This window comes from Myxocyprinus asiaticus, chromosome 45, assembly GCF_019703515.2.
Source record: "Myxocyprinus asiaticus isolate MX2 ecotype Aquarium Trade chromosome 45, UBuf_Myxa_2, whole genome shotgun sequence".
Taxonomy (NCBI): Eukaryota; Metazoa; Chordata; class Actinopteri; order Cypriniformes; family Catostomidae; genus Myxocyprinus; species Myxocyprinus asiaticus.
In genome coordinates this window covers 31,520,155-31,534,392 of record NC_059388.1, presented here as the reverse complement: position 1 = coordinate 31,534,392, position 14,238 = coordinate 31,520,155, and positions in this window count along the sequence as shown.

The following is a 14,238-nucleotide window of genomic DNA, read 5'->3' as shown; positions in this document are numbered from 1 at the left end:
TATGACCAAATGTAATTATTAAATAAATCTATAGTCGGGGCCTGGGTAGCTCAGTGGTAAAAGACGCTGGCTACCACCCCTGGAGTTCGCTAGTTCGAATCCCAGGGCGTGCTGACTCCAGCCAGGTCTTCTAAGCAACCAAATTGGCCCGGTTGCTAGGGAGGGTATAATGTGGTTCGTTCTCGGTGGGGCGTGTGGTGAGTTGAGCGTGGATGCCGCGTTGGATGGCGTGAAGCCTCCACATGCGCTATGTCTCCGTGGCAACGCGCTCAACAAGCCACGTGATAAGATGCGCGGGATGACAGTCCGCCACCCGGACTGAGGTGAATCATTACGTGACCACGAGGACTTAAAAGCACATTGGGAATTGGGAAATTCCAAATTGGGAGAAAAAAAAATCTATAGTCTGTATGCGCTGCACGCTTCAAACACTGTTGCACATTCTCCAAGCGCGCAGAGAGCTCATGATACAGTGTTTCCAGCGGTTTCACAGTGGTTAAAAATCAATTATTACTGCTTATTTTACAGTGTGTTTACATGGTAATAAGCTGTAGATGATTGTAAGAGTACATATTTTATTTCCCTTATCTGTTTGTGTGAGCAACTGGGAGTACAGACATTTCAAAATAAGAGTCCCCGGTGTATCTTCAGCTTGTTTTTAGTTATAAGTCCTGGGTTATGCACCTAATCTTCTTTTCTTTTCTGGTTATTATTGGATATTTGGTTTCTTGTTGCCTTTGTGTCCATCACAGTAAGAAAATGTTTTAAAACGTTCAATAAATAAATTTTTTAGCGATTTATCAGTTATCGCCTTTCTTCCAACAGATTATTGTTTCAGCAAAATCCAATATTGGTCGACCTCTAATTCGTATGTGTTGGTACTTAAAACAATTTTAATATGATCTGGTATGGACATACCGTACTAAAAGTCTTACATATGTGCTGCATCCCTGCACTACTGGCAAAAATGTCTATGGCAAACCTGTGGCAACAATGAAGAGTTTGCAAGTGAAAATAATGATTGGCAACTTTGCCTAAACTTTCGATTTTTGTATGGGTTTCCAACTTCCTACTTGGAAAGTGCAACAGAATGCCACGTGTAGTCGGCACTCTTCCAATTTGGAAACTCGTGTGGAAATCTTCAACTCATGTGCTTGACGTTCACTGATATATAAATAGAATTGGATTTCTGATGACGTAATAACAGTGAAGCCACTGCGCCCCCGTATTGCTATGCCCAAACATTGCAGTGTGCCTACTGACTTAATAGAAAATCATCTTATTTCAGTGAGTAAACATTAGCCATTTAACCACCGATTTTATCTGCTTGCACATCCCTACAATGCAAACATCTTACACATGTAATTATTTATTGATTTAAAGTCGAGTTATGTATATCCATATCAAACAGTATACCTCTAGGAAGACACCTCTGTTGAATGCTGTAGTTATGTTTCTTTATACATCAGTTTTACACAAGCAAGCATCACTCACATTTTCTTCAGAAAAAGTCAAAAGATAGTTATTATTATTATTACTAACAGTTAATTATCAAAACATCATATGAAACATTCCTATTTCAGATTTGTTTCATTACAGGAAAGCAGGGGTATAAAGTAACTGAGTAAAAATACTTCTAGTATTCTTGTATTATACTAGTATTCTACAACCTCAATTCCAAAAAAGTTGGGGCAGTATGAACAATGCTAATAAAAACAAAAAGGAGTGATTTGTAAATTATATTCACCGTTGCTATATTAAAGCAGTACAACTACATTATTGTACAGTCATTTCAAATCAGATGATTGCAATACCCTCCAAAAAAGTTGAGTCAGGGGCAATTTAAGACTAATAATAATTTGACGAGTTGAAATAACAAGGTGATGTGAAACAGGAGATGTTAAACAGGTGTGGCAGTCGTGTGCAACATGATCACACGTGAAGTCGGCATGATGTTTCCGATAGTTTCGGTACCCTAGGATCGGTGACTGTATGCCAACGCGCTGACATGATCAGACATGATTGCAGTGGTTTCAATATGTTTATCTTTCCACCTGGCACGATTGGCAGAACATTGCATCACCTGCGTAGGAAACTAGGGCTCAAAGCCAGGCAATAACCACGTTTGAATAATCAGTGACGAGCATGATTCGAAGGTTTCACTTTTCCCTCTAACATTACTTTTTTACTCCACTAATGGTTAAGGTAAGGTGTGGGTTTGGGGATAGAATATATAAATATATGCTTTTCTCTTCATTGAATAATATCCTGTAAAGCTGAAAACAACTTGCTTCACTACTAGCTTTTGGCGACCTCTCCTGGACATAAATGGAGCTCACACGAGCCCATATGCCCTACAACACTTACCACTTTGGCCACTGGGGGGCAGTGTTTTGAAATTTCGTTCAACGTATACCGATTTTGACGAAAGAAAAGTCGGTCTCCTCTTTCCGATTTGACTGTGAGATCAGGCTGATCGTGTCATAGTATATAAGGAGCCTCCAAAAACAGCCTAGTCCTTCAACAGCAAGGATCGTTCGAGACTTGTCAATTTGCCATCAGATGCTTCAGCAAATAATCCAGCACTTTGAGAACAATGTTCCCCAAAGACAAATTGGAAGGATCACACTTTGATCACACTCGAACACGCTTGCAAATGTTGTCGATTATGTAATGCAAATGTTAAAATGAGTCATGCGCTATAGTGAAAGTGTTTATATGTCATAAGATAGCAGTGTGTGAGGAACAGGGTGAAAAGTACACGTTTATAAACTGATAATCTGCCATTTGACTCGTGATTTGTGTGAAAGGGGATAAAAACCCATCGTTGTTTTAGCGCCTCTAGTGTTCATTCCACCAGGAAATTGCTGTGTTACATACAACAGGCCACATAAAAGTCATTTAGCAAAATCTAGTTATTGTAACAATCTTGACCAGGTCGTGAATGCCACTGGGGGAGAAATATGACAGTAAAAAAGCAACTTAACAAACCAATCGAATTTAACAACATCCTCTCTCACACAATCTCCTCTCTTGATTTCATTCTAGCTAGGAAACTAGTAACTTTTTACTTTTTTAATACTTAAGTACAGTTTAATGTGAATACTTTTTACTTTCACTCAAGTATGTTTTACTTGGACTTTTCAATGAGTCAAATTTTCACTCAGTATCCATACTTTCACTTATGTATAATTTATGAGCACTTTTTACACCCCTGCAGGAAAGTGACAACATATGCATGACACTTTAGTGATGGGTTGTATTTTGCAATAAAATGTGAATGACCGTAGTGCATTATGATTTCATTCAGTTATGCAAACTTTTCTCAGAGGTTGACAAACATTGTAGGTGTATTATGTTGCTCTTGTGTGAATAGGCCTTAACACGCTGTTCCTCACACGCTGACTGACTCTGGCAGAGCTCGTCCAATAGTAGGTGGAAATTGGTCTCAGGTGTCAGTTGTGTCCAAACGCTTGTCTGCATACGGCAGTTAGAGGTCATTATTCACCTCATTTATTCTATTAGATGTGACAGATGAACAGCACAGTTAATGGAAGAACTTCTGTTCAGAGATGTTTCAGAAGAAGTTCTCAGGATAGAATGATTGATAAAGGTTTGGACGAAAAGTCACACGAGATACTATCGCCATACTGGTGGAACCTTTTGCAAAAGGGCAGTAACTTCCAAAATGGAAACCAAACGTTCCTGCAAGAACTCCCAAAAACTGTCAACGGTTCTTCTATTAACTTTCCTTCATAAAGGTCACCTCATGTGTACTGAGGTTTGTTATCGCCACATCAATGCAAGAACGCAGACAAGGTTTGTGTACTTGCATAAAATCTGTTTCAGGGGACTCTAACGAAACCTGGCAAGAAAATGTCTGGGTCATATTTAACCCCAAATGTCCCGTTATGGAAAAAATATATAAAGTCATACTTTGCATAAAGAAAATGAAGCCTACATTTTTGGCCATTAAGATTTTTAGCATTGTAAATATATTTTCAGGACACTTAAGTTCATTTTACCCCACGAAATGTATTACTGTAACGCACCCTGCCGTTTTACTTTGACTTTTTTCCCATTGTTTTTAATCATGATTATCATTACCTTAAAGGGACAAATAATTCTCTCATTATTTACTCACCCTCATGCCATCCCAGATGTGTATGACTTCCTTTCTTCAGCAGAAGACATTTGAAGAAAAATAAAAAAATATCTCAGCTCAGTAGGTCCTTATAATGGATGTGGATGGTAACACGATTTTTGATGCTCCAAAAAACACAGACAATCAGCATTAACATCATGCATACGACTCCAGCAGTTAAATGAATGTCTTATAAAGCGATACGATCACTTTTGATGCAAAAAATAAAAATATTTAAGTACTTTTTAACTATAAATCATTGCGTCCGATAAGCAGCAGTATGTGTGTTCACAAGAGGGCTGAGGTCACGCGGTCTGTCCAGCGAAGGCATGGTTCGTTGCAGCAGACGCTCTCTACCTCTGTTGGCATTGCCTGGCATTGCCTACATGTTCACCAACACGTCTCCTGAGGCTTGTTGTTGTGCTGCTGTTGATCCAGCCTCCTCCATCTGCTGCTGATCAGAGTACTCAGGTTCAAATGAATATTGCTATGCAAAAATTTGTATCTCCCCTTCTCCTCATCTTTGTTTAAATTTGCTTCAATTTGTTTACGGCATTCGCTCTGTACAGCGTTCCTCCTACTCAGTTGTAAACTGCGCTGCTCTTCCACATCTGTCACTTCTCACGTGGACATGCGAGACCACATGACCTCAGCCCTCGCTTGAACGTGCATAGTTAAAAAGTACTTAAATAGGGGCCTGGGCAGCTCAGCGAGTATTGACACTGGCTACCACCCCTGGAGTCGCAAGTTCGAATCCAGGGCATGCTGACTGACTCCAGCCAGGTCTCCTAAGCAACCAAATTGGCCTGGTTGCTAGGGAGGGTAGAGTCACATGGGGTAACCTCCTCGTGGTCATGATTAGTGGTTCTCGCTCTCAATGGGGCGTGTGGTAAGTTGTGCGTGGATCACGGAGAGTAGCATGAGCCTCCACATGCTGTGAGTCTCCACGGTGTCATGCACAACAAGTCACGTGATAAGATGCGCGGATTGATGGTCTCAGAAGTGGAGGCAACTGAGACTTGTCCTCCACCACCCGGATTGAGGAGAGTAACTGCGCCACCACAAGGACCTACTAAGTAGTGGGAATTGGGCATTCCAAACTGGGAGAAAAGGGGATAAAAAAAAAGTACTTAAATATTGATCTAATTCACACCAAAAGTGATCGTATCACTTTATTAGACATTAATTTAACCACTGGAGTCGTATGGATGACATTAATGCTGATTGTCTGTGTTTTTTGTAGCATCAAAAATCGTGTTACCATCCACATCCATTATAAGGACCTACTGAGCTGAGATATTTATTTTTATTTTTTATTTTGGAGCAAAACAGGTTTCGTGAAAATAACCCTAAAGATCCACTCGGCTCTACCAAGCTAAGGTCACTGTGTATTTGGTGTGTCCCATGGTTAGTTCTTATCGAAAGCGTCAGTATAAATGACACGGAACTAAAATGTTAAACATTTTTATTTGTAGTAAAATGTAGTCAGTGTTGTGGGCGAGGTGACTCATCTCTATATGACCCCTCAATAAAGAGTTGTATTCTATTTCAGACAGATTTTACATTTCCAGCTCATTCCTCCTCCAGAGCTGCAGATCGACCGAAAGGGAAAGATTGCATGCGTCAGTGATCGCCAGCCTGCAGTGGAAACTCTGGCCAGTGAAAGATACTGTAAAATGTTCAGAGCTGTGAAACACCAACCACATCAGCCACACACACACACTGAGCGCGGCTGGTCTGAGTCTCGGTTGTATGAGGTGTTCCCTGTCATTAAAGCATTATCCAGCACAGTGTGTCTGACCCTCAGGGAATCCCCTGTACACACAAACACACACATCAGCATCTGCATATGTGCGTCTTCTGTCATGGTCCATAGTCACTTGCCAGGTGTTGGAATGTTTTAGTTTGTCCCTTTAAGCTTAAAGGAAAACATGTGAAATGTGGGCCACTCACTGAATAAAATAATTTGTCTGTCATCATTTACTTGCATCCAGTCATTCCAAAACTCAGAATCTTCCACTGAACACAAAAGGAGAAGTTTAGCAGAATGTTTACACTGCTGTTTTCCATAAACGTACAGGGGTGGGAGAAAAAATAGTTTCAGTGATGCATCATTATTCTTTCTATTTTAGGTTGCGGATTAAAAGTACAGAAACACTATATTTTACGTTTATTGCAAAATATTCTGATATGTACAAATATATAAGTACTGTAGTTTAAGGGTGAAAGGAGATCGAATCGATTGCATCTTTCGCAGTGTGATCGCTCAGAGGCACGTTTCACGGGTTTCGTTGGCCGCAGTTCTCTGATTGGTGGATCTTTCTCTGCTGTACTATGGGTAATGTAGTTGTTTACCATGAATTCCACTATCAAACACGATTTTTAAACAATGAAGTTGAAATAACGCAGACGGATGGCTTCAGTGGAAGCATTGACCATCAGTGAACAACATCATAGCTCACGGTCGGTCTGTCTTTAAAGTTTTATAAGTTATCATTGAAAATCAATTTGTCTATAGGATAAATGAATGTAAGGGCGTAGATTTGGCTTGAACATTGGGGGGGTTGCAGCGTGAAGCATTTATATGTTTCTATTGATAATGGTATAAATATTGGGGGGGTTGTAGTTGCTTGTTTTGATTATTGGGGGAGTTACCTCCCCCATCCCCCTGGAATCAACGCACCTGCGTGAATGGGATTTTTACTTCCGGAACCAGACTGTTGTGCTCTATAAGTGAAAGGATAGTATTTGGGTTAAAAAGCACCACAAATCTTTCAATCTTGATACACTTCGTGACCAGAAAAAAGCTAATTTTCCTTATAGGGCTATACTTATTACCCTCATTGTACAAGTCTTTCTGACATGTAAGGAGCTTGACATTGTGGGTGGACATCATTGTTCTATTTACTTCCTACAAAGTTGTTCTGTAATTCTCACTGCTAATTTGTGACACAAAGAAGCCTGTGAAATTTTCAAATGCATTATTAATTCTGTCAATTAACTTTTTAACTAGATTTTAACATTATCTGAAGAAAATGTAAGTGGTGCTTGCCCGTGCTAAAGCCATTACCATGAAGCTAGGGTGTTTTAGCATGTTGTGATGTGGTTGCTAGGGTGTTCTGTGTGGTTGCTAGGTGGTTGTTTACTGGCACAAGTCAAAAGAGTCCACCATCAAGTCTTTATACCCCAGATCACTACTTTAATGTAAGTCTATAGGATTTTTTGTACGTTTTCGTTTTACCGCAAGTGTGATCTCGTAGTTATTATTCCTATTAGGCTTATTCCTCTATGCTCATCATTTTATCTTTTGCCATTTTACCATGTGCTTCATTTTTTCCCACTTTTCTACTGTTTCAACTGCGTGTATATTACCGTGCGCACCCGTTTTCTTTTTCCTTTTTTCGCTTGTCTACATCTCACATTTTGACTGCATGCATTCGTTTTCTCCTCTGTGTTTTACACGGATTATTGCATCAATCTCAAACATCTGCTGATCAGGAACCAATACAACAACAGCAAACAATTGCGTGAAGGATTCACATCGATCTCAAACCCTCGCCTCTCAAGAATAACCATAACAACAACAAACAACTGTGGTAAGTCATGGCATCCACTCATATTATTGCTTCCTGCATTGCATGCCACATGTTTACTATAGCTTCTTCCGTCAGCAGTGAGGGGTTTACATGTGATAAATGTAAGGAATTAGTCAGGCTGATGGAGAAGTTTAATAAGTTAGAGGCACGCATCTGAATGCTAGTGGAGGTCAGTGAGAAAGAGAAGCCGGTAGATACTGTTTTGGATGCGGGTAGTACAGCGAGCAACACACACACTTTGGTTCCGGCTGTAGAGCCCCTGCAGCAGGGCGTTTGGATGACGGCTCGGCAGCATACTCGCTCAGCAAAGCGACACCACTCTCCCGTTCCTGTTAGGGTTTCCATTCGATTCTCCCCACTCAGTGATACACCCATTGAGAGTCATGTTGAAAGCACCCTTCTTATTGGTGACTCTTTTGTAAGGACCGTGGAAATAGAGACTCCAGCCACTATTGTTAAATGCATTTCCGGTGCCAGAGCGTATGACATCAGATCAAATTTACAAGTGGCTAATGCTAAATGTAGATTTTCTACACTAATGATGTCCTGCTTTGTCAGTCGGAGATCACTAAAGATAATGTTAAAGAGGTGTATAAACTTGCAAAAATTGCAAGACACTGTAATATGCTGTGGCCCCCTCCCTGCTCATCGTGGTGACGAGGTTTATAGTAGATTAGTGTCACTGAATGGATGGATGTCTGAGCGGTGTCCGGAGAATAGCATAGGATTTTTAGCCAATTGGAAGAGTCTTTGGGGTAGACCTGAACTGCTAAAGAGAGACGGACTCCATCCCTCCAGGGAAGGTGCCGCTGTCCTCTCTAGTAATTTGGCTCATAGTCTTAATAGTGATAGCATTTTGGACATAGAAATGCATCAATTCTTCCACTACAAACTCTTCAGACATGTTTAGTAAGTTCTGTTCTCTGTTTTGTGTGCAGCTGTGTTGTGTTCTGTTGTCTCTATCGCTGTGGAGGACCTGGTTTTTGATCAACAATACGAGTTTTTGCTTGAACGCCCCAATGTCACGAGGGGGCTGCGTGAACTGTTGCTCTCGTGCCCTATCATGAACGCACACAGGAGAACAACAGTCAGTGAAAATGTTCACTAAATAATACATTTGATTTCAGTTTGTTTCTCATCAAATCTTATCGTATGCTTTCATAACAATCATGAGTCTCATGAATAATTTATTAGACTTCTGAATTATACTTTTGTGTTCTTTTGAAGCTTGAAGAGGTGGTCACCATAAACTTCCATTGTATGACATCACTGAGCACAACATTATTTCACAATTTCTCCCGTTGTGTTCAGAAAAAGAAAGAAAGTCATATAGGGTTATAACAACACAGGGGTGAGTAAATAATGACTGGACTTTCATTTTTGGGTGAACTCTCCCTTTAAGGTGTCAGTCATGCCCATAGCACAAACAGTGCAGGACTTACACACTGAATGTTTAATACTTGATTTGAACTTTAATTCTAACTCGTAAGTATGAGCGACAGTAACAGTGATGCTTTATTTACAGTAGCAAACACCATTAATAAAACTGGATGGGCAGAGCACAGTTTAGGCTTTCTGGGTTTTTCATGTGCTGTTTTAAACTGGTTCCCAGAATGAAGGTGTCTTGTGGGATTAAGATACAGTACAGCATTGTAATTCCAGCCACTTTATTCCATTCGCTCGGCGCAGGGATCAGCCAAGCAGGAGGAAGATGCCACGGCAATCACTGAGTTGTCAGTGTAGATGAGGCCGTACCGCACCAACAAACCCCCCACTGCACCGCTGCAGAATTCAGCTGTCACGCAGGATGCACGCCAAACAATGCACAATAAATAGATTAGTACATTAACCTCGCGGGAATGGAAAAGGTGGCAGAGAAAGAAAGTTAAGTGTTGTTGAATGGCTGGCGCAACGTGAAACGCTTCGGCCTGGATTGGATTCCACTGTCGACTCTGTGCCACACAAAGCAAATCAGACACATCATGCGGCTATTAATAGCAAGAGCGAAGACCACAAATTAATTACAGACTCCGGATGAGTGTAGATGTGTTACGTTCCATGTGCAGCATTGTGGAGGTCGGATAGTGCAGACCCTAACGTTTTTTAACAGATACAGAAGAAATGTTGCAGACCCGATTTTGTATCAAGTGGAAAGGACTGGATATTCAGCAGGGATTTGAGATTCTTGGAAATGGTTGTACACCATGAAATTTTTAATAAGATTTGTTCCTGTAAGTTCGCCTGCTGTAAGAGCTATTGTATACTCAAACACTTTCCATTTCTTAACATTTAATCTCCAAAAAGCATCACAAAAGTATATTAAAAGTTGTCCATTTGACTTTTGCGTCCAATTTCCAGTCTCAAATTGAGTTTGTATTTCTGCATATTCATAATCACTTACAAACCAATGGAATTGTTATTGACAGCAAACTTGGCGCAACGTGTCTTGATGCACCAAGTTTGAATACGCACAAGTGCAAATGAGATTTGAGAATGCTTGAAAAATGTATTAAATTTCAACCTGTTCCTCACGCAAAGCTATAAGACTTGAAATATAGTGCACAAGTTGAATGGACTACATTTACAGTGCTTTTATGGTGCTTTTTTGTCCTTTTTGGAGCTTGAAACCTTCTAGACTTTGTAAATGGAAGAGTCAAGATTCTTTAAAATATCTTGTTTTGTGTGTCACGGAAGCAAACAAAATATATTTCGAGTGACATAAGGGTGAATAAATGATGACAGAATTTTCATTTAGCCTTTAAACACATACGACCCGAGACCTCATTCCACCCCCTGTACCTCATCCATTTTCCACATCTTGAAAAAACGACCGATACCGCTGGCTGTTGCGTATGGACTAATGCATGATTGTCTCAAGCATTTCATGCAATCAGTGTTTATTTACACATGTAAAAGAAAAATAAATGAGCACATTTTTTTCTGGTTAGAAAAATGAGAAAAGAACACAAGCATGTAATTGTGTGATTTTTGCGGAGTGAAGATAAGTGTTGAGGTGTTGACGGACACCGTAGGCCCGCGTTTCGAAACATATTTTCTGCAGGGACAAATACAATTATATAATGTGAAAACATATACATTATATATATATATTTTTTTTTTCTTTTTTATCCCCTTTTCTTCCAATTTGGAATGCCCAATTCCCACTACTTAGTAGGTCCTCGTGGTGGCGCGGTTACTCACTTCAATCCGGGTGGCGGAGGACAAGTCTCAGTTGCCTCCGCTTCTGAAACCGTCAATCCACGCATCTTATCACGTGACTCGTTGTGCATGACACCGCGGAGACTCGCAGCATGTGGAGGCTCATGCTACTCTCCATGATCCACGCACAACTTACCATATGCCCCATTTGACGCTGACTATCACCCCTGGAGTCGCGAGTTCGAATCCGGGGTGTGCTGAGTGACTCCAGCCAGGTCTCCTTGGCAACCAAATTGGCCCGGTTGCTAGGGAGGGTAGAGTCACATGGGGTAACCTCCTCGTGGTCGCTATAATGTGGTTCTCGCTCTCAGTGGGGCGCGTGGTGAGTTGTGCGTGGATGCCGTGGAGAATAGCGTGAAGCCTCCACACGCGCTATGTCTCCGCGGTAATGCGCTCAACAAGCCACGTGATAAGATGCACGGATTGACGGTCTCAGACGCGGAGGCAACTGAGATTCGTCCTCCAACACCCGGATTGAGGTGAGTCACTACGCCACCACGAGGACTTAGAACGCATTGGGAATTGGGCATTCCAAATTGGGAAGAAAAAAAAGAATGACGTCATAATGCACTTGGTTTTATTGGTAAAAGGCCGTTTGAAATGGAAGTGAGACAGGAGACAACAATTTTCCAAAAAATTTGTTTTTGCATTTTAACTTTGTCGATAACAGAATAGTGCAAAAACTGGATGAAAACTTAGTGAATGGTGATTTATCGGTATTCCATATGCATGTACACATTCATATTATACATGTTATTTCTTACTCAAGGTGGAGCTGTTTTTTCTGTGACTGGCTTGATTTACATTTGACATTGCTATTTGATGAAGAAACAACATGGAAGTAAACTATAGCAAGTTTAACATGAAAAGTATGATTTGACTGTTGTCATTTGGATGTACTACTGAAATTATGTAAATTGTGCATCTATTTAGACTCAATAAGTGTCTGAAAAATTACTTTCTCAAAATGCATTTCAAGAAATTTCAGTGTCCTGATTTGTTGCATTTTCTCTTTGATTTGATATTTTATTCTTTATTTTTCTAATTGTCTTGAAAATGCATTTATGCATTTAAAGGTTAAATAAGAAAATTAAAGCATCAACAAATTACTAATAAGATTGAACAAAAAATGATGACAGCTGAGTATAACTTCATTTTATTCTTGTTTTTTTATTGTAACATTTTACAGAACATTAAATGCAGCTCATCGTAAGAGCCTCCCCATAACCCCATCGAGTATACTTTTAATATCACTATCTATTTTTCCACTAGACTGTTATTTGTTTCTATTACAGCACATATGAAGTGACAATTTCCTCTTTGAAGTGGGCGAGAAATAATCAGGAGCATCTTGGGCTTATTCAATTAGCACAGACTGGTATTAATTACGGTCCTTCAAAGAAGCTTCTTAAAAAAAGACTCTTTTTGTCGTTGCTAAAATGCGTTCCATAACTGTCTATTGCAGTTCCGTCTCCACAACAAACCGTGAATGCTCACATGTGGAAGCACTTTAACTGTACAGTTCAGCTCTTATTATGCTTTAATAAAGCAAAGACTCTTTTAAATACACAATATATTGCATCTTCTCTCAGCCAATTGCCAAGCTTTGATGAGCAATTTCACATCTAGCTAATGAGTTTTTGTAGTGCAGTGTTATCCGGTCTATACATAAAAGGTCTTTTCCTTAGGTAACAAATGAGTCGGACAACAAGCCATTAATTACATAATTGCAGTCTGTACAAATTTGTTCCAATTATCACTCAATTAATTGCACCTAATGTGGGAATGCAGATATTAATAAACAATGTTGTGACATTGTGACAACCGGAAACATCTAAAACACTTCTTCTATTTTTGCTATGACCCAATATGTGTTATCAGTATAGTTGGTGTAGTTTGACTCACAGATCGGGGCATTCACACTGACAAAACAATGGGAAGTCATCTATATTCAATGAGAGCTGAGGTGACAGAGACTGCTGGCGATATTACACAAAGTTCAACTTTATGCAAACTATGCATATTGCATGCATTACAGAGACATGTAGATCTCTGTGGCCACCCTTTTGACTAAGAATGCATTGAAAATTTTAAGAGAAAAAAATGGCAAAAATCTTTGAACAGAAACCGTTGCTTTAAAATCCAATAACAGAAACATTGACATTGAGTAAAAGCAGCATTTGTGTGAAACAATCCTGGTTTAACCTCTTCAACTCTGTAGTATTTTTGTAAGCCTGTAATTTTGTAACTCTCCACCTCCCTCTAAAAAGTCTCATTTTATTCCACTAGATGGCAGCAAGTACTAGAAACAATAATTCCTTCCGTCACAAAATGCAGATCTGAAATGTGCTCGTCCATAGACATTCAGTCTAATTTTCAGTTCATGCACCACCCTCATTATTTCATCGAATATCTCGGCCTCTGAGTGGACTAGAAGCTCAATTAAATTTAGAAGCTCAAGTGTCATTAGAAAGCTAAGATCCTCCCATTTGTGATGATGTATAAGATTTATATGTCATTAATAGTCGATAACATATACTGTATTTCCGATTATTTGTTTAGCATGCTTTTCCTGGTGGATGGCATTTTTTATTTTGGACAGCTAAGATATAACTTTGGATTATTCACACAAGCAAGCTCACAGACAAATATAAAATGGTTCATTTTTAAGATAAAAGCAGATGTAATGTTTTTAGCTATTTGGGGCTAACAGCAGCAGTGATCAGCGCATAAAAGAGACATTTGTATTTGATGTCTTACAAATTTCACTTTGTGATTTGTTTTGAAAATCTTTTGAACTGTGGTATTAGGGCATCAAAATAAACTGTAAAGTCACATTCCTGAGAATGAGAGCTTTCATTTGATATATGACTTGTCTATTTAAGTGCTATTTGAAAGACTTTTATATTCATATCACATGACCTCTAGGGGGCGCTAATTTGCGACATGAATGTTTTCAGGCCTTATTTTGTTATTTTAAGTAACATAAATGCAGAAGTGATGGTTATCTAAAGTTCAGATTCTAAGCTTTCAAACGATACCTCATATGAATGACTTTTTAAGCGGAAACTTTTTTTGCGACATAGCGCCACCCTTTGTTTTGTTTTGGGGGGTTTTTGTGCTTTGCGCCACTTTATTAATATACAATACACCCACAAGTTGTGTGCACACACCCACAGATAGCACCAACACTCCAACCCACTCCCATAAATGACACACTTCAGCTTTAACTGTTAAAGGGATATTTCACACAAAAACTAAAATTCTCCCACCATTCAC